Source organism: Saimiri boliviensis, chromosome 6, assembly GCF_048565385.1.
Source record: "Saimiri boliviensis isolate mSaiBol1 chromosome 6, mSaiBol1.pri, whole genome shotgun sequence".
NCBI lineage: Eukaryota > Metazoa > Chordata > Mammalia > Primates > Cebidae > Saimiri > Saimiri boliviensis.
This window is the reverse complement of record NC_133454.1, coordinates 78,595,605-78,617,878: the sequence shown is the minus strand read 5'-3', so window position 1 is coordinate 78,617,878 and position 22,274 is coordinate 78,595,605. Positions and strand designations below refer to the sequence as shown.

Sequence of the window (22,274 nt, the reverse complement as noted above, 5' to 3'; positions counted from 1 at the left end):
AAGGCCGGATAGGCGGGTTGGCGGGGCGCGCCCTGCGCCAAACCCGCCTTCTGCGTCCCGGCGGTGGCGTCTGCGCGCGGTTGCCTGGTTAACTGCTGAGCGCTGTAGGCGGGGCGCGGGGCGCGGGGCGCGGGTGCCCCCGGGCCGGGGACCGGGGACTGAGTCGAGCCAGCTGCCCAGGGCGTCTGTCTGCGCTGTCGGAGGAGCCCCTGGGCGTGTGGCTGGCCTTTAGAGGGCTGCTGCGCTGCTTAACTTGATGAACCTGGGGTATAAAGGCAGGCAGTCTCCTGTTGGGCTAAAAATTTTGGGGTACCAGCTAGGTAGGCAACATAGCGAGAACCTGTGTTCACACACACACACACACACACATACAAACACACACACTAGCCAAGAGTGGTGGCGCGCACCTGTAGTCCCAGCTACTCAGCAGGGCCGAGGCGGGAGGATCGCTTGAATCCGGGAGGCGAAGGTTGCCGTGAATCAAGATGGCGCCACTGCACTCCAGCCTGGGCGGCAGAGCGAGACTGTGTTTCAAAACATCGTGGGGAATAAGACAAGTGCCTCCAACGCCTCCTTCTGCTTGGTCTACATTTTGGGGTGTCGCTACTCTTGTTTGAGGAGATGATTAGGCCACGCTGTGTGGCTCCCAACGTGGCCTTTGGAGAGCAGAACAGCCCCGGATGCAGGCGAGACGTAGGCGGGGCTGTCTGCAGCTGTTCCGGACCCCCGGGGCAGGGGACGCCTGAGGAGTTGCAGGGTCTCTCAGAGTCCTTCACTGCGACTTTCTCGCCCGTCCACTGGGAAGTACGGATTCACACATTTTTGGAGACCTGTTCTCTTGGGGTCTGACTCCATATTTCAGGAAGACTGCACCATGTTTAAGTAAGGAACTGTGAATCGTTACCTGTCACTCCACTCCGCTGGTTATTTGGTAGGAGGTACAGCCCAGACTTTCAGTGTTAGTGACTCAGCCGCACCACCCAGCGCACAGCAAAGCGTTGATGCTTAGGAAGGTCCCGTTTGAGGGACACGCTCAATGGGAGTCACTTTAAGGGACGCAAAGAAATCCTCCTTTAAGTCTCCTCTGTGGTTCATGAAAAAGGAAAGAAAGAAACCCTCCATCCTCAGTCTCAACAGATGAGGTACCAGGTGAGTAGTAGGCGACCAATTTACAACCTCCGACCTCTGTACTATTTAACTTCTGCAAATTTCCTGCTTTCCCCTCATGAAAAAGAAAAACAGTGACTGAAACCCTTCATTATCCTTGAGGTGCTTTTTCGTTTTCGTGGTGTTCCAAAACATTTCCTTCAGTAAGGGTTTATCAAGTGCCTCCTGCAGAACATAGTGGTTATTCGTGCATGGGGTCCTGTATATCCACTCCGGAGAGCTAGTTTGAATTCTGGCTCTGACATCTTTTTTTTTTTTTTTTTTTTTCGATTTTTTTTAAAAAATATTTTTTCTTTTCTTTTCCCTTCCTTCTTTTCTTTTCGAAATGAGAGTATCCCTCTGTCAGCCAGGCTGAAGTGCAGTGGCACAATCTCAGCTCACTGCAGCCTTGACCTCCTGGGCTCAAGCGATTCTCCTGCTTAAGCCATCATGCCCCGCAAATTTTTAAACATTTTTTGTAGAGACAGGGTCTCGCTGTGTTGCCCAGGCTCTCTGCCACTTTTTTGCTCTGTGATTCTGGGCACACATTACTTCTTTGAGCCTCAATTTTTCTCATATCTGGGGATTTAAATTAGAACCAACTTCTTTAAACTGAGCTTCTTGAGGACAGGGACTATATCCCTAGCATTTAATGAGTTTAAGGTGCATCTAGTATTTACTATTTTGTCTGTCACAGTAAGGGCTAAAAATAGCTCTTGAATGTGTGAATTGAGTTTCCATAAGGATTTTGTGAGGTAACTCCTGTAAAATGCTGAGCACAATGCCCTGCAAAGAGTAAGTGCTCCGTAGACTTAGCTAGCATTAGTGTGTGCCGGGCACTGTCCTCGAAGTTGTGGAGAACAGAATGCTGATCAGACTGAAGAAGAATTAAAAAAAAGGAAAGAATGCACATAAAATCTGTAATGCCAAGAACGAAATATTCGGACATCCCATAAGATTGGCACACATAAAATGCTATGATACTTAGGAGACTATATTCAGCTGGGAGGATCAAGAAAGGTTTTGCAGATAATACGGTTTTCAAGCTAGGCCTTGAAGGATGGCCTAGCAATTCGTGAGAGAAGAGGTAGATAAGATACCTTTTAGTTGCTTTTACAGTAAATGTGGTTGGAGTGGGACAGAATTTGGTCCTCTATTTTTTTACGGATTTCAACATTTTAGCGCCATAGCTTTTAGTTGTGTCTGTGTAACCAAGAACAGGCTATTTAAACCATCCTATACGTCAATGTTTCCACCTATGAAATGAGAATAGCACATTCCTCATAGGGTTATTGTGAGGATAAAATAAGTTAATATATATAACGTGCATTAATAGTACGTGGCACATAGAAGGTGCTCAATAAGTATTAGCTATAGTGTTATCTTAATCAAGCTTCAGCCTGGCCTCCCAAAATACACTCTCATCCAGTACCACAGCCACACCTCATCTTATTTGTCTCTTCCCCGTTCTTTTTTAGTCATTCCAGTTGAACCATTACTTTCTTTTTGGCAAGTCAGCTCTTTGAAACCTTTCCCAGTGGTTCCCGGTTGCCACCTCTGTTGCTATAGCCTTAAAAAAATTTTTTTGGGGTACTTTCCCAATCTAATTTAAATTCTGTGTAGTTACGTTTTATTCTCTCCCAACAGCCTATCAATATCAACTCCTTGAAGGGAGAAACTGTTCCCTTATTTGTCCCTAAACATTCCAGGGCCTGTTAAGTAGTAGATGTTCAATAGATATTTGTTGAAATTACTCTAATTTAACTTTTAAGTTAAATAGACCTCTGTTAGCCCAGATAAAGAAGTGGCTTTGTGGTAGTTCACACCTGTAATCTCAGCAGTTTAGGAGGTTGAGGTGGGAGGATCCCTTGAGGCCAGGAGTTTAATACCAGCTTGGGCAACATAGTGAGACCCCTGTCTATATTTTTTAAAAAATTTAAAAATTAGCCTGGCATAGTGGCTCGCACCTTGTAGTCCCAGCTACTCAGGAGATTTAGATGGGAGGATTGCTTGAGCCCAGGATGTTGAGGCTGCAGTGAGCTATGATTGTGCCACTGCATTCCAGCCTGGGCAACAGAGTAAGACCCTGTCTTAAGGGAAAAAAAAAAAGAGTTGGCTTTTCTATTAAAAAAAAAAAAAGTAAAAGACTACCTACATGCACTTTAATGAATGTAATGAATATTCAGTTGAAACTACATTTCTCAGAATTTAACATTTAAGAAATCTATGGGAAAGAAGATGCTTAGAATGAAACTGAAGCCAAAAGTCTGATTCTAAATGAAATCTTTGCATTTATTTTTATTTTTCTATTTGTAAATATATTTATGTGCATAGTTATAATTTTAAGGTTCAGCCTGTAAACCACAGCTTGAGAGACCTGAAAGACTCATTTTTTATCTTTTTTAAGATTACCTGGGAGTAATGATAGAACATGACCTACCATGAGGTCCCTTGTGGATCAATTACAGCCCACGCCAAATGAAAGCCATTGGTGAGAATGGAAAATGGAATCATAAATGGAGAGAGGGCAACTAATTAGGAATGTGCTTTGTTGTCAGAGAAATAAACTGTCAGTATTAACAGAGAAATAAACTGTGGATGGGAGTTTTTTAATGACCTCTAGCTTTACAGGGGTAATTTCACTGTGGAGAACAGATAAAAGTTGTCAAGGTTCTATGTTTTGGGGTAGTTGAGTTGAAAGAGGTCTTTAATTGCGAAATGAGGAAAGAGACTGGTGTTGTATTTGGAACTTTGTGAGGAGAAAAAGCAAGTCCACTGAAGAGCAATGTAAATTCCTTTTCTTCATGTGAAGGGGGCCAAAAAGGGTTAAAAACCTAGGATGCAAAAGGGGGTACTGGGCCAGGGTTAGACAATGATTTATACTGTACATACCAGAAACTGTATAAATTATTTTATTTGACACATGGTATTGTTATTTCTCCAGCAGACTTAAGAGCTTTGGAATCATCACAGCTTTGTAGTGTTGCAGTCTCAGTCATTAGATCATTCATTTAGCCTGATTACATCAACTCATTGGGTTATTGGGGAATGAAAGAAACTCATTACCAAAACTGTCATCTTGATGATATAGATTAAAAAAAATGAATCAAACTTCTGAGAATTAATTTTTATAATCTGTTTAAAATTGAATGGAGTTAAAAAAATTGGTTATAGAGGAGGAATGACTCAAATCTTGTCATTTTTAAAAGTCAGAGATTAAACGAATAGCATTTGGAAGATATTTAATATAAACAGTTGAAATTCATATAGAGTTTTTTTATAAGACTACTTTGAGGTATAATATATATATGATAAAATTTACCTGTTTTAAGTATATACTTCGATAATTTTTAGTAAATTTACAGAGTTGTCAACATTACCGAAATGCAGTATTGGAACATTGTCATTACCTGAGAAAAATCCCTAGTTTGCTAATTAATCTGTGTATGGTTTAGGGAACACATTTAAAGTTCAGTCAAGGCCAGGTGGCTATGGCTTATACCTATAATCTCAGTACTTTAGGAGGCTGAGGCAGGAAGACTGCATGAGACCAACAGCTTGAGATCAGCCCAGGTAACATAGCAAGGCCCTGTCTTCACAAGAAATTTAAAAAACTAGCTGGGCATGGTGGTGCATTCCTGTAGTCCTAACCACAGGAAGATTGCTGGAGCCTTGGAGTTCGAGGTTATAGTGAGCTGTAATCGTGCCATTGCACTCCAGCCTGAGCAACCAAGTGTGACCCTATCTCTAAAAAAAACAAGAACAAAAAAACAAAGAAATGAAGTTCAGTCAAGTCTGCCCCACTTTTATTTCTGTGTATACAAGGCTTCACATTCAGCTATTGACAACTGTAGCCCACTGGGGTCTCTTCTGGGCATGTGCATAACCACACACTTGTACACAGCCGTCCAGACCACCAAGGATATCAGGTTCCACTATGACTGTCTTATTCCCTAGATCTCCTTGTTAAATTTCTGGCTGGTCTGTTACTTGTCCCAACCCAAACTGCAATTTCAATCAGCGATTATATTGACTTTCCCTGATTGTTTACCACCATGATCACTTGTTTTTGACAATATCCTAGGCACCAAATTACATTGTAGGGCTGCTGATTTTCATAGATTGTTCTGTCCTGATAGAACTACTATGTTGGAGCTGGAGGTAGGGAGGGTAGGGGTTAGAAAAACCCGAGATACCATAGATTTGTATTTTTCTTACCAAGATTCAGTAGTTCGTTTGTTTTGTCCTTTATAAATGATTTTTAATTTGTTGTGTGCCTCTGGTCAGTTTGTTTATTTATTTGAGATTGAGTCTGGCTCTGTTGCACAGGCTGGAGTGCCATGGTGTGATTTCTGCTCACTGTAACCTCTGCCTCCCAGGCTCAAGCAATTCTCCTGCCGCAGCCTCCTGAGTAGCTGGGACTACAGGCACGCACCACCACACCCAGCTAATTGTGAGTGTGTGTGTGTGTGTGTGTGTGTGTGTGTGTGTGTGTTTTGTAGAGATGGCGTTTGACATGTTGGCCAGGCTGGTTTTGAATTCCTGACCTCAGGTGATCCAACTGCTTCAGCCTCCCAAAGTGATAGGATTACAGGCATGAGCCACTATGCCCAGTCTCAGTTTTCAAAATCCTGAAATGATTGTTTTAACAGTTTCATATAGATGCTCCTCAACTTAGGAAGGAGTTATGTCCTGATAAACTCATTTCTCATTCTAAGTTGAAAATATTGTAAGTCAAAAATGCATTTAATACACGTATCTGCAGACATTATATCTTAGCATAGCTTACCTTACACATGTTCAGAACATTCACATTAGCCTGAAGTTGTGCAAAATCATCTAACCCAAAGCCTATTTTATAATAAAGTGTTTAATATCTCATATAATTCATTGAATACTGTACTGAAAGTGAAAAACAGAATGGTTGTGTGAGTATTCAACATATGGTTTCTACTGAATGTATACTGCTTTTGCACAATCATAAAGTTGAAAAAACCTAAATCGAACCATTGTAAGTTGGAGACTACCTGTACAGTTTTATTGTGGCTTTTTGTTAGATGATTTGCCAACCTCCTCACTCTACCATTCTGGAAGTGTCCCTTGTGTAGAGTTCTAGTGTCCTAAAAAAGGTCACAATATTTCCTGACAGATCCAGCAGTTTTCAAAAATTAATATATTGATCGTTCTGTTCCCTTCCAATGTTAAATTCTTCGTTACCTTTTTGTAATATAATTCTGGACTCTCTTAAGGCTTACTTTTATATATTATTTTAGGATAAAGCTTATATCTATGCCTTCCATCAATATTTATTTGTTCAGTGGACAGTTACTAAGCTTCCACTGTGTATTGATACTGGAAATGTATTTTCACTCCAGGAAGATCTAACAAGTAGAGCAGGTAGCCATATCTCCAGATTAGTATTATACCAGTTCTAGAGAAAATTTTATATTTCCTAGCTTATACTAAGTTTATCTAATTATAATTATAGGTATACCCTATTTTAAGAAATGTTAAGTTATACAGTGATTATATTACTGAAAATATACTGTTTGCATTCAAGTATTTATATCTGTCCATTTTGTGACAGCTTTTTCCAGTAATATACCATGCCCTCCACATTTTTTCCAATTTTAAAAATTGTGATAAAATACACATAAAATAGACCAGTTATAGTGGTTCACTTTGGTATTTTCAGCACTTTGGAAGGCCGAGATAGGAGTATCTCTTGATGCCAGAAGTTTGAGACCAGCCTGGTCAACATAGCAAGACCCCATCTCTAAAAGAATAAATCTTTTTTTTTAACAAAACATAAAAATAAAAAACAACACACATAAAATAAAATATACTTTTCTAATGATTTTTAAGTGTATACTTCAGTGGTATTAAATATATTCAGAATGTTGTGCAACCATCACCACCATCTTGTAAAACTTCTTCTCATCTTGTAAAACTGAAACTATGTACTCATTAAACAATAACTCCCTATTCTTCCCTACCTCTAGCCCCTGGAAGCCACCAATCTGTCTTCTGTCTCTATGATTTTGACTACTATAAGTACCTCTTACAAGTGGAATCATACAGTATTTTTCTTCTTGTGACTGGCTTATTACACTTAGCATAATGTTGTAAAGTTTCATCCATGTTGTAATATATTATAGAATGTCCATCCTTTTTAAGACTGGATAATATTCTGTTGTGTGGATATACCACATTTGCTTATCCATTCATCCATGGATGGACATTTTTGTTGCTTCCACATTTTAGCTATTGCAGATAATGCTGCTATGAACATGGGCTTATAAATATCTCTTTGAGACTCTGTTTTCAACTTTTGGGGTATATACCCAGGGTGCAATTGCTGGAACATATGGTAAATCTATTTATAACTTTTTGCAGAATCACTGTACTCTTTTCCACAATGACTATACCACTTTACATTCCCACCAGGAGTGCACAAGGGTTCCAATTTCTCCATATCCTCACCAACATTTGTTATTTTTATTTTGTCTTTGTTTTCCTTAATGGTAGCCATCCTAATGGGTGTAAGATGGTTTCTCATTGTAGTTTTGATTTGCATTTCCCTAATGATCAATGATGTTGAGCATCTTTTCATGTTTTTATTGGCTATTTGTATATCTTATTTTGAGAAATGTCTATTCAAGATCTCTGTCCATTTTTGAATTACGTTGCTTGTTTTTTATTGTTGAGTTTTAGTTCTCTACATATTCTGGATATTAATCCTTTATCAGATATATGATTTGCAAATACTATCTCTTATTCTGTGGGTTGCATTTTTACTGTTGATAGTATCATTTGGTGCACAAAAATTATTTTAATGCAGTCCAGTAAATCTATTTTTTCTTTTGTTGCCTGTGCTTTTGTGTCATGTCCCAAAAATGATTGTCAAATTCAATCTTTTGAAGCTTTGAATCTTTGAAGAAAACTCTGTTTTCTTCTAAGAATTTTATTGTTTTAGGTCTTGCATTTAAGTCTTTGATTCATTTTAATTTTTGTATACCTACCTCAGCTATTAGGTAAGGATTTAAGTTCAGTCTTGCAACATTGGCCACCTGCCTCTTTTTCTGCATATCTATAATTAGAAGCAGCAATCAGCAGACAGAGCACATACCGCTGATATTTGAAGGACAAGGTCATTTTTGCCCATCCTGGCTCCAGCAAGCTGTTTCAGGAAGTGTGTGTAGCTGCCTGCCATGGGGGTGGGACATGGATAGCTTGTATTACACTAAGAGCTGAAATTGACCAAAATTAACCACAGTTTAAGTTCAGTCTTTTTCTGGAAGTCACAAACCTTCAATAGACTCCAGAGTTCCAAAATAATTACATCGGGCAGCTGCTGCTGGTGCAAATGTTGTCTCTCTGGGGAGAGGCAGCAGCTTCCTGCAGCTTCCTACTCCACAGGAATGCTCTCTCCTTCTCTACATTTTGTCCAGAGAATATAACTGCCCTCCACACAAAGATTCTTTATGCTTTTCTCCCCATCCCCAATAATAATGAAGGCGAAGATGTTCCATTTGGGAAGAAGGGGCAGATTGGGTGTACACTGGAAGATAAGGATGGTGGTTGTGGATCATGGGGAAGGACCCCAGGGTTGAGGCAGCTCAAATTGTTATGTGGGGAGCCTTAGCTAAAGAATATAGAAGGTAGAGAGGTATGTCACCTTTTATATTACTTTATTACTTTGATTAGGGAAGTTTGGCTTTCTATTGTGACCAAGAAAGACTGGAAATCATGTGGGTGGGGCAGAGGATGCTTCCAGTGTGAGAAAGGAGAAAGAGAAGATGGGTGGTTAGGATTGGAGCTGAATAGAATATATGGCTGGTGGGGAGAGAAAGAGGTACAAAAAGGCTGAGTAGGCTTTATGCAAGACAGTTCTTTGGTTGACAGTAGGCATTCTCAGTTAACACATAGATTATCATCCTTTTTGCAGTTAAATAAAATAAAATAAGGTGAGGTAGGAGGATTATTTTAGAAAAGATAGTACTGGGATTTTCAAATCCATTTTCTGTTATATAGTGGGGACAGAGGGAATATACTAGAAAATGTTTCCAGCATATTGATTCTAAACCTGGTTCTCTGACTAGCTTAATCTTGGACTACAACTAAATTATTTAACCTGCCTAAGCATTATTGCTAGCACTTATGAAATGAGATGTTAGAAAAAATTAAGATAATGCAAAATATTTTGAAAAATATTATTCTATAATGTTAAAATATTAAGAGCTGCTGCTAAATGAAAATTTCTCATAAGATAACTTCACCAAATCATGATGGAAATTAATGGAAAGATAAGATTTAATTTACTGCAAAAATCCAACTGACCTGTATTGAGCACGTTTGTTGAGGAGTGAGGTTCCTGTATGTTAAAAGTGACAGACAAACCATTTATTTAATTGTCATAAATCCTACAAGGTACTATCATTTAAAGTTTCTCAGTGCCCCTTTCTGCTTATTGTATTGATGCTAGTTTAACTCAGTACGTTTGCTTTATAAAAAGCCAGAGAAAGATGAGCCTGTTTATCTAGGTCCTCTGAAGCATTTCCTGCCAGGCAGTTGATATGTAGCCTTGGCACAATTTCAGGAAACTGTTTGCTTCTGTTTACCCTTCCCAGATACAGCATCTTCTAAGAATTGAGATGAGGAATCTCCTTTAACTTTTTTACATTTTAGAAGTATACTTTATTCTAACACTTTAGAATGCTTTTCATATAAGAGCAATGAAAATCTTGGTGTCTTTAAATTAAAAGGAAAATGCCTATGTGTTAGTGCTTCACTAGTAGAAAAGACGAAGACTTAAAGTGAGTTAACCCAATAAAATGTACTCAGAAGAATATTCCTAGGCCGGGCATGGTGGCTCATGCCTGTAATCCCAGCACTTTGGGAGGCTGATATGGGAGGATCACTTGAGCCCAGGGGTTTGAGACCAGCCTGGACAACGTAGTGAGACTTGTCTCTAGAAAATTTTTTTTAAAAATTAGCCTGGCGTGAACCTGTAGTCTCAGCTACATGGGAGGCTGAGGCAGGAGGATCACTTGAACCTGGGAGGTCGAGACTGCAATGAACCATGATTGTGCCACTGCACTCCAGCCTGGGTGACAGAGCTGAGACCCTGTTTCCCCCTATAAAAAATTAGAAAAAAATGTTCCTTTCTTATAATATTGTGCAAAGTAGTTTCTCTTTCAGAAAACTCAGTGTAATTATAGCTGAACATATAAAACTTGTTCATTACGGGATAGTTGTCAACATTTCCAAAACCCTTTTTTACCGTGATAAAGAACCCACCACTGTTTCTTCAGAATAGTATGCCTTTCTTGATTCAATGATAATATTTTTCTTTTTATATAACATTTCAGAAATTTTCAGTTATGTGGTATAGGTGTTATATTTGAGAAATAAGTTACTCAACATTTTTATTCCTTATAGGGAGCCAATTTGTTTCTAAGTATTTTAAATACTCATTATATAGTTAGCAATGCAGGAGTGTATTATAGCTTTATTGTACTCCCAGAGTACATGTTAATTTAATTACATATGTATAAACATATTTTTGAGGGAATGTATTAATTTAGAGATTGAAAGCTTGAGGTGTGGAAAGATATGATAACTTGATGAACATACTACAGTTAATTGTGAGCAAATTTATATCCTTTCTGCATAGTGTTATTACATAAACTAATTGTCACTTAATTCCTTTGTCCTTCCAGAATGAATTTAAAAAGATTCTATAATTTTGGCCAGCACTAGAACTATAGGCAGCAGTGGGTGGGGAAGCAGAATGAGAAACTGATGAGACTGACATGCATGGCATGGGACAGGTGGCAAGAGAATAATTTAGTTTGTGATCAGTTCTAGGGCATCGGTCAGGAACCAGATAAGCATTTCAGATTGTTAGCATATTCGTGACCCAAGATTAGAACAAAGATCATGGATCAGAGCCACATGGCCTCTGAATGGCAAGGATCAGGGCAAGCAACCGCTCAGAGACAGAGCGGAGGAGGTTGTCACACAAGTACCAATGGGATTGATAGATGGGGAAGAATGAGCAAATATCCAGAGTTGGGAGTCTCAAGTTTAAGTTCTGCCATTAGAATCTGGCCCCTTAGTGCTTCTGGACAACATAGATCTCTTACTTCCCACCCTCCTTTCCTCTCTTTACAGATTTCAGCCTTAGTTGGAAGACATGACTCTGGCTTTAACACACTGATATTGAAGGCTTATGGGCTGAGATGAATGGCTCCCTGTTTAAGGGAATTAGAAGTCAACATAGCTTGCAGAGTGAGGTCAGAGAGTTCTGCCTTAAAGGGTAGAGTTATAAGGCCCAAGGATCCAGCAAACCAAGAGTCATCATTGGTACCATACATGAAGAGTTATCTTTATCTTGTGAAATTGGTGACTTTGCTCCATTCTGTCTTATCTCTGTTTTGAAACCATGTTGACTTCTAGACTGCCTGGCATTGTAACCATCCGATCATTGAATTAGTGCCTTAATCCAATCCTGTACACCTACCATAACTCAATTCTTAGGATTTCTAGCTAAATATTTCTAGAGAAAATTAAAAATAGAAAATTGTAATCAGGTGTGGTGGCTCGTGCCTACAATCTCAGCTACTTGGGAAGTGGAGGTGGGAAGATTGCTTGAGCCCAGGAGTTTGAGGCTGCAGTGAGCTATGCTTGCACCACTAGACTCCAGCTTGGACGACAGACCCTGTCGCAAAAAAAAAAAAAAAAAAAAGGAAGTCCAAAGAGTTAGGGTGAAACAACAGAATGACTGGATGGGTGGGATTTTTTTTTTTTCTGTTAGTAAACTAGTATTAGTATCCTTTTAGGGACTGAGCTCGTCACCAACTTCACTGAATTGCGTGTCGTGGGGAAAGCCCTTAATAAACGTTGGTCAAATAGTGAATTAGAGGGTCTGCAAGTGGTCAAAGTAATTGAATGAGAGGAGTGAGAGAGGAACTTCTGACACGGCCATGGAGCCTGAACACATTTTTAAGATGTGAGAGAGATAGAACTGTATCTCTATACAGATGGGGTGTCTTCGTTCCTAGATTTTATGCTGTGCACACTAAACAAATGGTTTGTAAAGACTCAAAACATTGCTTAAGTCAGCCAAAACAGTTTTTCTATTAATCTAAAGTTTGAATAAGTGAAATTTTTAAGATGATGGAATCTAATTGATAACTTCCTTACTCCTTAACCTGTAGATAATCTACCTTTTAAAAGTGCTCATTATAGTAGTGATTATGTAGACAAAAAGCTTCTGATGAAGATGTGGTATAAAATTGTACTCTTTGTTCAGCAAGTTAAAACAAGCTGATCTGTAAGCAATTATTATCTTCATCAAAATTCCTAGCTCTAATGTTTTGGCTTCGTAGGCCCAGCACGTATGCCTTCTCAAACAATTGGATGGATTTAAAACACTTATGAGATGTTTGTGCTTATATCTTAACATAGCATCAGTTCAACAGGAAAAAGAAAAAAATGTAAGATTTGGCATTAGGGTTTAGTTTGAAAAAGGAAATCAAACCAAACTAAAGTAAACAAAAAGCCCCTGATGACACTTAATCCCTGCATGGAAATGAACATTCTTCATTTAACCTTGTAATGCCCTTAGTAGCAGTGCTCTAGTTAGAGTTCAGGAGTGTCTTTCTTTTCTTCATTCTTCAATCACTTGACATTTCTTGAAAAAAAAGTTATCAGAATGCTTGTTGGCTAACCATTATTAATATTTTATATGGGTCATATATTCTAAAGAGATCTCTTTTTGCCTTTTCTTTGGTTTTATTTGTAGTTATCCCAAATGAAAACAGCAACAAAATGTGTTCTGTATTCTAAGAGTGAGCTCATATATTCTAATCACTGTTCAGGTGATTCAAAACTGAATTAGTTTTTTGAATTCTGTGCAAGTAACTGTGTGCAAGTGACAATAATGAATGTGCCTTTGGGTCGGGTGCAGTGGCTCATGCCTGTAATCCCAGCACGTTGGGAGGCTGAGGCAGAAGGATCACCTGAGGTTGGGAGTTCGAGACGAGCCTGACCAATATGGAGAAACCCCATCTCTACTAAAAATACAAAATTAGCCGGGCATGGTGGGATGTGCGTGCAGCAACTCAGGAGGCTGAGGCAGGAGAATCGCTTGAACCCAGGAGGCGGAGGTTGCAGTGAGCTGAGATTGCGCCATTGCACTCCAGCCTGGGCAACAAGAGGAAAACGCTATCTCAAAAAAACAAAAAAATAATAATTTTAAAAATTGATTGGTTGATTGATTGAGACAGACTCTCACTCTGTTGCCAAGACTGGAGTGCAGTGACGCAATCACAGCTCACTACAATCTCAACCTTCTAGGTTCAAGTGATCCTCCCACCTCAGCCTCCCAAGTGGCTGGGACCATAGGCATGTACCACCATGCTGGGCTAATTTTTGTATTTTTTGTAGAGACAAGGCCCTGCTATGTTGTCTAGGCTGATCTACAACTCCCGGGTTCAAGCAATCCACTCACCTTGGCCTCCCAAAATGCTTTGATTGCAGGCATGAATCACAGTGCCCAACCAAAAAATGATAACCATAGATGTATTTTGAAACTTACATAATATTTTTCTAGTGGGTTAGGTTTCTGGTTACATTCTGTGCTTAATTAATGATGACATAGTCAAATATTCATACTGTATGGTCACCTGAAATTATTGCAATTCAACAGCTATTTGTTGAGTAACAGCCATTTGCTAGGGGATAAAGATGGAGCTTATACTGATAGATAAATAAACCATGGTTTCAAGAGGCTTAAAAGCTAGCAGTCAGCAGATTGGGTCATGGTGGGCAATACTTACTAACAATTGTTATGGACTATGGAACTCAGCCTTGGGTGCCAAGGGAGGGAGTAATCCATTCTGCCAAGGAGTAGGAAGAAGTCAGAGAAGGCTTTATTAAAAAGGTGACATTTGAGCTGGATGTATCAGAGATGTTAACTTTCATAATATTTTCTGGGAAATGACAAGTTGTTTATGAGATTGAAGCATAGGATGCCAGAAGCCAGCCGTGTAGTGTAAAGTTTGAGGTGTCTGTGGAAGATCCAGGTGCAGATATCCACAAGGTAATTGGAAGTTCAGGTCTAGAACTTTAAAAGAGAGAAGTCAGAGCTAGAGATAACAGTTTGGCAATATCGGCTAATTTAATTGAAACCCCATGCAAGTAGATAAGATGCCCAGGGGTAGGCTGCATGTAGAAGAGAGCTAAGAAAAAATTTTTCAGTTAAAGAGCGTACAGAGAAGGAAATAGCAAATGAAAGGCATTGAAAAAGAGTGGTCATAGAGACAGGAGTTGATAGAGATGCTAAGAGAACAGAGAAGGTCAAGTAAGAAGCTCAGGATGCTCTAGAGAAAAGGCACAACAAGAACAAGACTGGCCAGGCACGCTAGCTGATGCCTGTAATCCCAGCACTTTGGGAGACCAAGGCGGGCAGATCACTTGAGGTCAGAAGTTCGAGACCAGGCTGGCTAACATGATTAAATCCTGTCTCTAGTAAAAATACAAAAATTAGCCAAGTGTGGTGGTAGGCGCCTACAATCCCAGCTACTCAGGAGGCTGAGGCACAAGAATCGCTTGAACCTGGGAGGCAGAGGTCACAGTGAGCCGAGATCATGCCATTGTATTCCAGCTTGGGTGGCAGAGCGAGGCTCTGTCTCAAAAACAAGCAAACAAAAAACAAGACAGAGCATTTGAAAAGTAAAAATATCATAGTTGAAATTTTAAAAATTGATAGAAGAATTAGAAGAAAAAATTTACAAAATTTCCCGCAAAGTAGAACAACAAGACAGTAAGATGGACAATTAAGAGATCAATCAAAGAGATCCAACGTGTAAGTCATAGGAGTTGTAGAAAGATAAATTTGAGAAAATGCATGGGATGAAATTATTAAAAAAAAACAATATAGGAACATTTACTGGAGCTATAGAACATGAGCCTCCAGATTAAAAAGGGCCACCAAGCATCTTAGAACAATGTTTGAAAAAGTACCCATACTAAGGCACATCACTATGAATTTTTAGGAAAAGATCCTACAAGCTTCCAAAGACAAAAAATGTATATATTATATTTCCAAACTGATATAAAAAAATTTATCTCCTCTGCAGCCTTTCACAGGAAACCACTGGAGAAGGTACTCACAAAAATGAAGGGAAGAACAGGAAAGAGGAAAACAGGAGACGAAAGAAACAGGAGATTTAACATGGTAAGGCTCGTTCTTCAAAAGAAGTAGAGTAAGCATGCTTCTGAGACAGGAGGTTGGGGAAGGAAGGTACATTTGGACATGGTAGGGGAAAGTTGAGGGAATTTGCACTTCTTTCTCAATGGTGAAGGTGGGGTTACCTGCTGACAGTGAGCATTTGAATGTTTTGAGAGTAGACAGGCTTGGGACAGTTGCTGTGGGGAACAAGAAGAGGACCAAAATTACTAGGAATGAAAGGATTGTTGAGCAGTATTCAGTATTGGGAGGAGGTTTGTAGTGAAGCCTGTCAATTTTATTTGTTACTTTTTTAAAGAAGAAGTCTTGCTACCTCCAGGAGATAACACATGTAATTATAGCCACTGAGACCTCAAACTCCTAGCCTCACGCTATCCTTCTGCCTCAAGGCCTGTCAGTTTTAGAAATGAAGATAGTTTTTCTGTCAGTCAGCTTTCATGTGATTTATCAGAGATCACTTTCTCCTGAGATGCTCTGAAGATGTGTTTTGCAACACAAACTGAATTATTGTCAGAAAAGGATTTATTTCTTCACAGTATTGAAGTCTCTATTCTGGAAAGCTGAGGCTCTCAGCAATTACATATAATAAATCACATTTGGTAGTAAAAACTACACACACACATACACACACACACACACACACAGTTCAAACTGACAGCTTCCAATGCATCTGTATCTTAGGCTTTTTGAGCTCTTAAATGTTTTGGCTCTTGATTAGTTGAAAGTTGACTAATGAGTATCTAGGAGGAAGGAATTAAGAACAGCATGGAATGCCGATTATCCTAAAACAAACAAACAAACGAAACCAAAGGAAAAGGAAGCAAAGAAGGAAAGTAGACGTAAAAGCTTGGCCTTCCAGGAGACTGAAGATGGCCTTGCTGTCTGTGGTATGTCAACCAGTCAACCACGTTCCCCAGCATAATGGAAATGTTGGGGTAGGCTGCTGCTTAGTTAGCAGTAGAGTAGATGCATGAAAACTACCACCACCATTCTATTGGTACCTAAATGTTCAAAGTCATCACTCTGACTGTACAAATGCTAATGTGACTGACCTTTTCATAACTTACTGTTTCAGTAGAAACTCTCTAAGCATTTATCGTTCCATTTGCCAGGAGAATAATTATTTTATTGGAATGCGTATTTGAATCCACTAAGCATGTGAATTTGGTCATCTCTGAACTTGGCATCTCCTCCTTGCCTGTAACCTCTAGTCTAGAATTTCCCATAATTTTTTCCTATATGTGCCTTGCATAGAGATTCTGATTCAGGATATCTGGAGATGTCTTGGAACAGAGCATTGCATTTTGAAAAGTTTCTCAGGTGATTTTTTTCTCCAGAGGACAAATATTTTATTCTTTTGAGAATTTATAAAGAAATTGGAAGACGACTATATTTCCCTCTGGGTGATTTTTGACATGCACCAAAGGTTATGAGCTACTTTTGTTTTTAGAGTTATTTTCCTCAAGTGCACATCATATCTTTCTTCTCAAAAATATTGTCTCCCCACGTCCTTCGGAATCAAATTCAAATTCCTTCATATTGCCTTCATGGGCTTCCTGGATGTGATCAGTCAGTAGGAACTAAGCTTATGCTGTAGTAACAGCTTCTAACATTTCAGTGACTTAAGACAATGAGGATATTCCATATATATCCGGCATGCCCAGCATGGCTCAGTAGGGAGGTACTGGTTTATTCAGGGACTCAGTCTGCCTTAGTCTCACATGGCTTTGGATTTATGTAGCAGAGAAGAGAGGCATGGACATCTTTCACCTATTCTTCAATGCTTTGGCCTGGAAGTGACACATGTCACTTCTGCTCATAGCCTGTTTGCTAGATGAGGGTTAGACAGTCACACGGCCCTGCCTAACTGCACTGGGCAGTTAGGTGACTGGGGCGTCAGACTTCTGTGGACTGGGAAGTATAACCGTGAGCCCTAGTGAGTCCACCTTTTAAATAAATGTTTGAGGTGAAGTTTACACAACATAAAACTTAACCATTTTAAAGTGTGTAATTTAGTGATATTAATTTTAGTCACAATATTGTGCCACCATCACTTCTATCTAGTTCTAAAACATTTTCACCACTGTCAAGCACATCCCATACCCACTAAGCAGTTACTTCCCATTTCTTTCTCCCCCTGAGCCCTGGCAACCACTTATCTGCTGTCTCTATGGATTGACGTGTTCTGGATGGTTCATATGAAAGGAATCATATAATATGTGACTTTCTGTGTCTGACTTTTTTTCAACTTAGTATAGTGTTTTCAAGGCTCACCCACATTGCATGTATCAGGATGCAATTCCTTTTTATGGTTGAATAATATTCCACTGTATAGACACACTACATTAAAAAAAAAAAGCCATTCATGGCCAGGCATGGTGGCTCACACTTGTAATCCCAGCTCTTTGGGAGGCTGAGGCAGGCGGATCACCTGAAGGCAGGAGTTCAAGACCAGTCTGGCCAACATGGTGAAACCCCATCTCTACAAAAATTAGCCAGGCATGATGGCAAATTCCTGTAATCCCAACTATTTGTGAGGCTGAGACAGGAGAATCACTTTAACCCAGGAGGCAGAGGTTGCAGTGAGCCGAGATTGTGCCATTGCACCCCAGCCTGGGTGACAAGAGTGAAAATCAATCTAAAAAAAAAAATTAATTCAGTCGTTGATGGACGCTTCGATTATTTCTACCTTTTGGTCCTGTACATAGTGCTGCTACAAACTTCTGTGTACAAGTATTTGAATACCTGCTTACAGTTCTTTTGGGTATATACTCAGGAGTGGAATTGCTGGTCATATGGTAAGTCTATGTTTAACTCTTTGAGGAACCACCAAACTGTTTCCCAATTATTTACCTTTTGTACTTGCTACTTCAGTCAAATGAGGACCAGTCACTGTTTTTACAGCTAGTTACTCACTTTCATGGCTCACGCAATTGCTTTGGTTTAAAATGTTCTCCCATGCTTCTCTATTGATTGAAGTAGAAATTCTAATAGTCATTGAAGGTTCAGGTCCAACCTTCTTTCTCTCAATTCTAGTAAGAGTCTCTACTACGTCTACAAATTCCCATATTTCCTCCTCTTTATTTCTTGTATGCTATTTATTTTTGAATATTTATTAATGCCTTTATCACCAGATATTAAATTTGCTTACACAACTTATTTCTCTTTATTCCCCCCAGTGTCAAAAAACAGTCTTTTGCAGATGTTTAATAAATGCTTATTGAATGAATAAGCAAATGACTAAGGAGCTATAGATACAATGGTGATTTTTTTGGGGGGGGTGGGCTATGGATTTTTGTTTTGCCGGTAAGATGGAGAATGACAAGGTAATATTACATTTCATAATTCTGGTTTCAGGGATGCATGTTGGGTAAAATTCAGTGGATTCAGTGACAAATACACATCATTATTTTATCTGGAAATAATTCGTTAAATCTAAGACTGATACCATCAGAACAAAGATTGATCTACTGTTTCAAAGGAGTAAATTTTTAGATTTTAGTTTCCTCCAATAAAAAATTATCTTCAGGCTGGTCCAAGTTCAGTGATGTTTACAGCTAATTGATCACAACCAGTTGCAGATTTCTTTGTTCCTTCTCCACTCCAACTTCTTCATCTGACTAGCCTTAAAAAAGAAAGTATCTTCAAGCCCATGAGAAAAGAAAGAAGGATGACTCAGCAAGACAGAGGAGTGAGGAGACCGTCCAGGTTGGATGAACCTTTCTGAGCTTGTTTTTGTCTCCTGTCCATCTAAAAGTCACCTGGCGTCTCATCTCATTTACTCGCAGATCCAGTCTGCCCAGCATCAGCAGTTAAGCTGCCTTATTACTTTCTTTTCTTTCTTTCCTTTTTTTTTTTTTTTTTGAGACAGAATCTCGCTCTCTTGCCCAGGCTAGTGTACAGTGGCATGATCTTGGCCCACTACAAGCTCTGCCTCTGAGGTTCAAGCAATTCTCCCTGCCTCAGCCTCCCAAGTAGCTGGGATTACAGGTGCCTGCCACCATGCCCAGCTAATTTTTGTATTTCTCAGAAGGCGAGGGATGGGGGGGTGTCACCATGTTGCCCAGGCTGGTCTCAAACTCATGAGCTCAAGAGGTCCTCCTGCCTTGACCTCCCAAAATGCTGGCATTATAGGAGTGAGCCACTGAACCCGACCCTCATTGCCCCTTCAATTAACACATGTGATATTACAGGCAGAGTACCTAGAAGGAAATCATTGTTTCATGAGTACTAGACCTGCAAACCTGAAAATTTCTAGAAAATCTTAACCTTTCTGTCCCTCAAAGGAAAAAAAACAAAACATGCCAAAGCAAAATCCATGAACCCGAAAACCCAGACAACTTACCATGCTTAAGTGCAGGATTTAAAATAGCAGAAGGAAGTAAAGCCCATCTTTGTGATGTCAAGTTCTATTTCAGTATATAACAAAATAGTTGAATTACAAGGCTCTCAAAGTTAAAATATTAAACAGACCCTTAGCTATAAGATGTGTTGCCAGGCATCTGTATGGAATATAACCATGTAATCAGGGCATATTGTACTTCTCTGCACAAAGAGAACCAAAGCTACTGCTTCTAAAGATTGGGAAACTTTCATTAGACTGACAGAAGACAGTACAGAGGAAATGGCTTGGGGGTGGAGGAGATGTATGAGAGAGGATGAAAGGAACAATATTCATACTATCCAAATTAGAGCCAGGATGTTTATGCTCAGATCTTGTCTTGGCTCTGTGTTGAGGGGCCTGAATAATGGGAACTTGGGAAAGTGTATCTCAGACCCCTAAATTAGGCAGTAAATTTACCAAATTCCTCCTACAAATGCTTCCTATTTTCAGCAGTCTCTGCACATTTCTGAATATATGCTGTGATTAAAGTCCAAAGATGGCTAATGCTAATGATCTCTTCCTCTTTTCTGTTGCTAGTATCCTCCCATGGCTATTTCATTCTGTTTTTTATAAGTCATGTCTCTACAACAGGATTGTAGCCTTATGAGAAGTGTTTTCATTTATTCAGACAGTATGTATTTACTGTGTGCTTATTTCATGCTGGGCACTGTGCTAGGTAGATAGGATTAATTATTAGCAGGACAGGCTAGGTTGGTGTCCTCAAAGAACTTGCCATCTCTTTTAGTACCTTATATATAGTTGAACTTCTTTGTCAAGTGATGTGAACGTTAGGTTAATGCAAATTACTAAATTACTACTATTTAAAATATTGCATTAACAACATTTCTGATGTCAGTGTCTCTAATACATAATTTGGCCAGTATTAAGATGAACTAATAGTCACATATGTGAAGTTTAGACTCAAGGCTATATTTAGACTATATTTAGAACATTTAAGGGATGTTACTTTTCTGAGAAAGCAGATCTAATGAAGCTTTTTTCCTAAGAATTAAAACAGTTTCATGCATAATTTGCAATGGAATTGGCAAACAAAAAGAACAAGTATTTATATCTCATTATTGCCCTCTTACATTGCTTCAGCACATATAAGAGGCAGCAGCAGCAGCTGTCAAAGATGAAAATAATTATTGTCCTGAGTATGAATAGAGAAAATTTTGATGCTGTTTGTTGCCTTTCCTTGCAGATGTTACTCACAAGAAAAATGGGACTTTAGTAGAAGTTCCAATAGTTCTGAAAATGGGAGACTTAAGAACCTCCTTACAGAGCTCAGAGAGCTGCAGGTAGAATTTGCCTGGAGGGTTGCTAAATTCTGTGGCTTGCCTTCACATTCAAGAGTTCTCTTGTTCCACGTTTGGAGCAGAAGCACCCTAACATGCGACTGGAGAGACTGGAAAAGACTAGAGAGGGTTAAGTTCATCCAAATATGGCCCAGGTCTCCTGAAGGGTTCGAGCACTTCAGTGAACTAGACTAGAAACTCACTTACATTGTGAGTTTGGAGTAAAACCTGTTCTAATTAAAGTAAAACTGTTCTGAATTTTGCAGTAAAATCTGTCCTGATTTTTGGCCTTTGTGTTTTCCAGTGTGTCTCAGCAACAGCTAAAATCTTGGGCTTTCCTGATGTAGAACCAACTCAACCAGAAATTGATTTATTTTTCACATGCACACTGCATCACACCGTATATAAGGCCCTCTGCTAGAAAGGCCCAGCTGGGGTCCTTTGGCATCGGTATTTTGGAGACAAAGAGTTAATACTAGAAATTCATGTGTAACATCCTTTTTTGGCAAAGGAATAGCAGACTTTATCGGTTTGGTTCTTGCCATTATTTGTGTTCCATATTGACTAAGTTAAATTATTTCCAGGATGTATCTTCTTTTTTTTTTTTTAAAGACAGAGTCTTGCTCTGTTGCCCAAACTGGAATGCAGTGATGCAATCTGCAACCTCTGCCTCCTGGGTTCAAGGGATTCTCCTTCCTGAAGGCTCCCTAGTAGCTGGGATTAGAGGTCTCTGCTATCACTCCTGACTAAGTTTTATATTTTATATTTTTAGTAGAGATGGGGTTTCACCATGTTGGCCAGGCTAGTCTTGAACTCTGTACCTGAAGTGATCCGTCCACCTTGGCCTCGCAAAGTGCTGGGAGTACAGGTGTGAGCCACTGCACCCAACCAGGATTTTTTTTTTTTTTTTTTAGATGGAGCCAAGCTCTGTCACCCAGGCAGGGCTGCAGTGGTGCCATCTTGGCTCACTGCAACCTCCGCCTGCCGGGTTCAAGCGATTCTCCTGGTTCAGCCTTCTGAGTAGCTGGGATTACAGGTGCGCGCCACCACAGCCGGCTAATTTTGGAATTTTTAGTAGAGACGGGGTTTCACAATGTTGGTCAGGCTGGTCTTGAACTCCTGACCTCGTGATCCGCACGCTTCGGCCTCCCAAAGTGCTGGGATTACGGGCGTGAGCCACCGCGCCCAG

General features: G+C 39.6%; 1 long non-coding RNA gene across 1 annotated transcript; it reads left to right on the top strand.

Annotated features, from left to right (window-relative positions):
- The first annotated feature begins 56 nt into the window (after positions 1–56).
- Positions 57–21,562, top strand: LOC141584856 (uncharacterized). Its single transcript, XR_012518087.1, has 3 exons — positions 57–1,149; positions 15,294–15,391; positions 21,390–21,562. It is a non-coding gene; the product is annotated as an uncharacterized LOC141584856 (long non-coding RNA).
- The last annotated feature ends 712 nt before the right edge of the window (positions 21,563–22,274 follow it).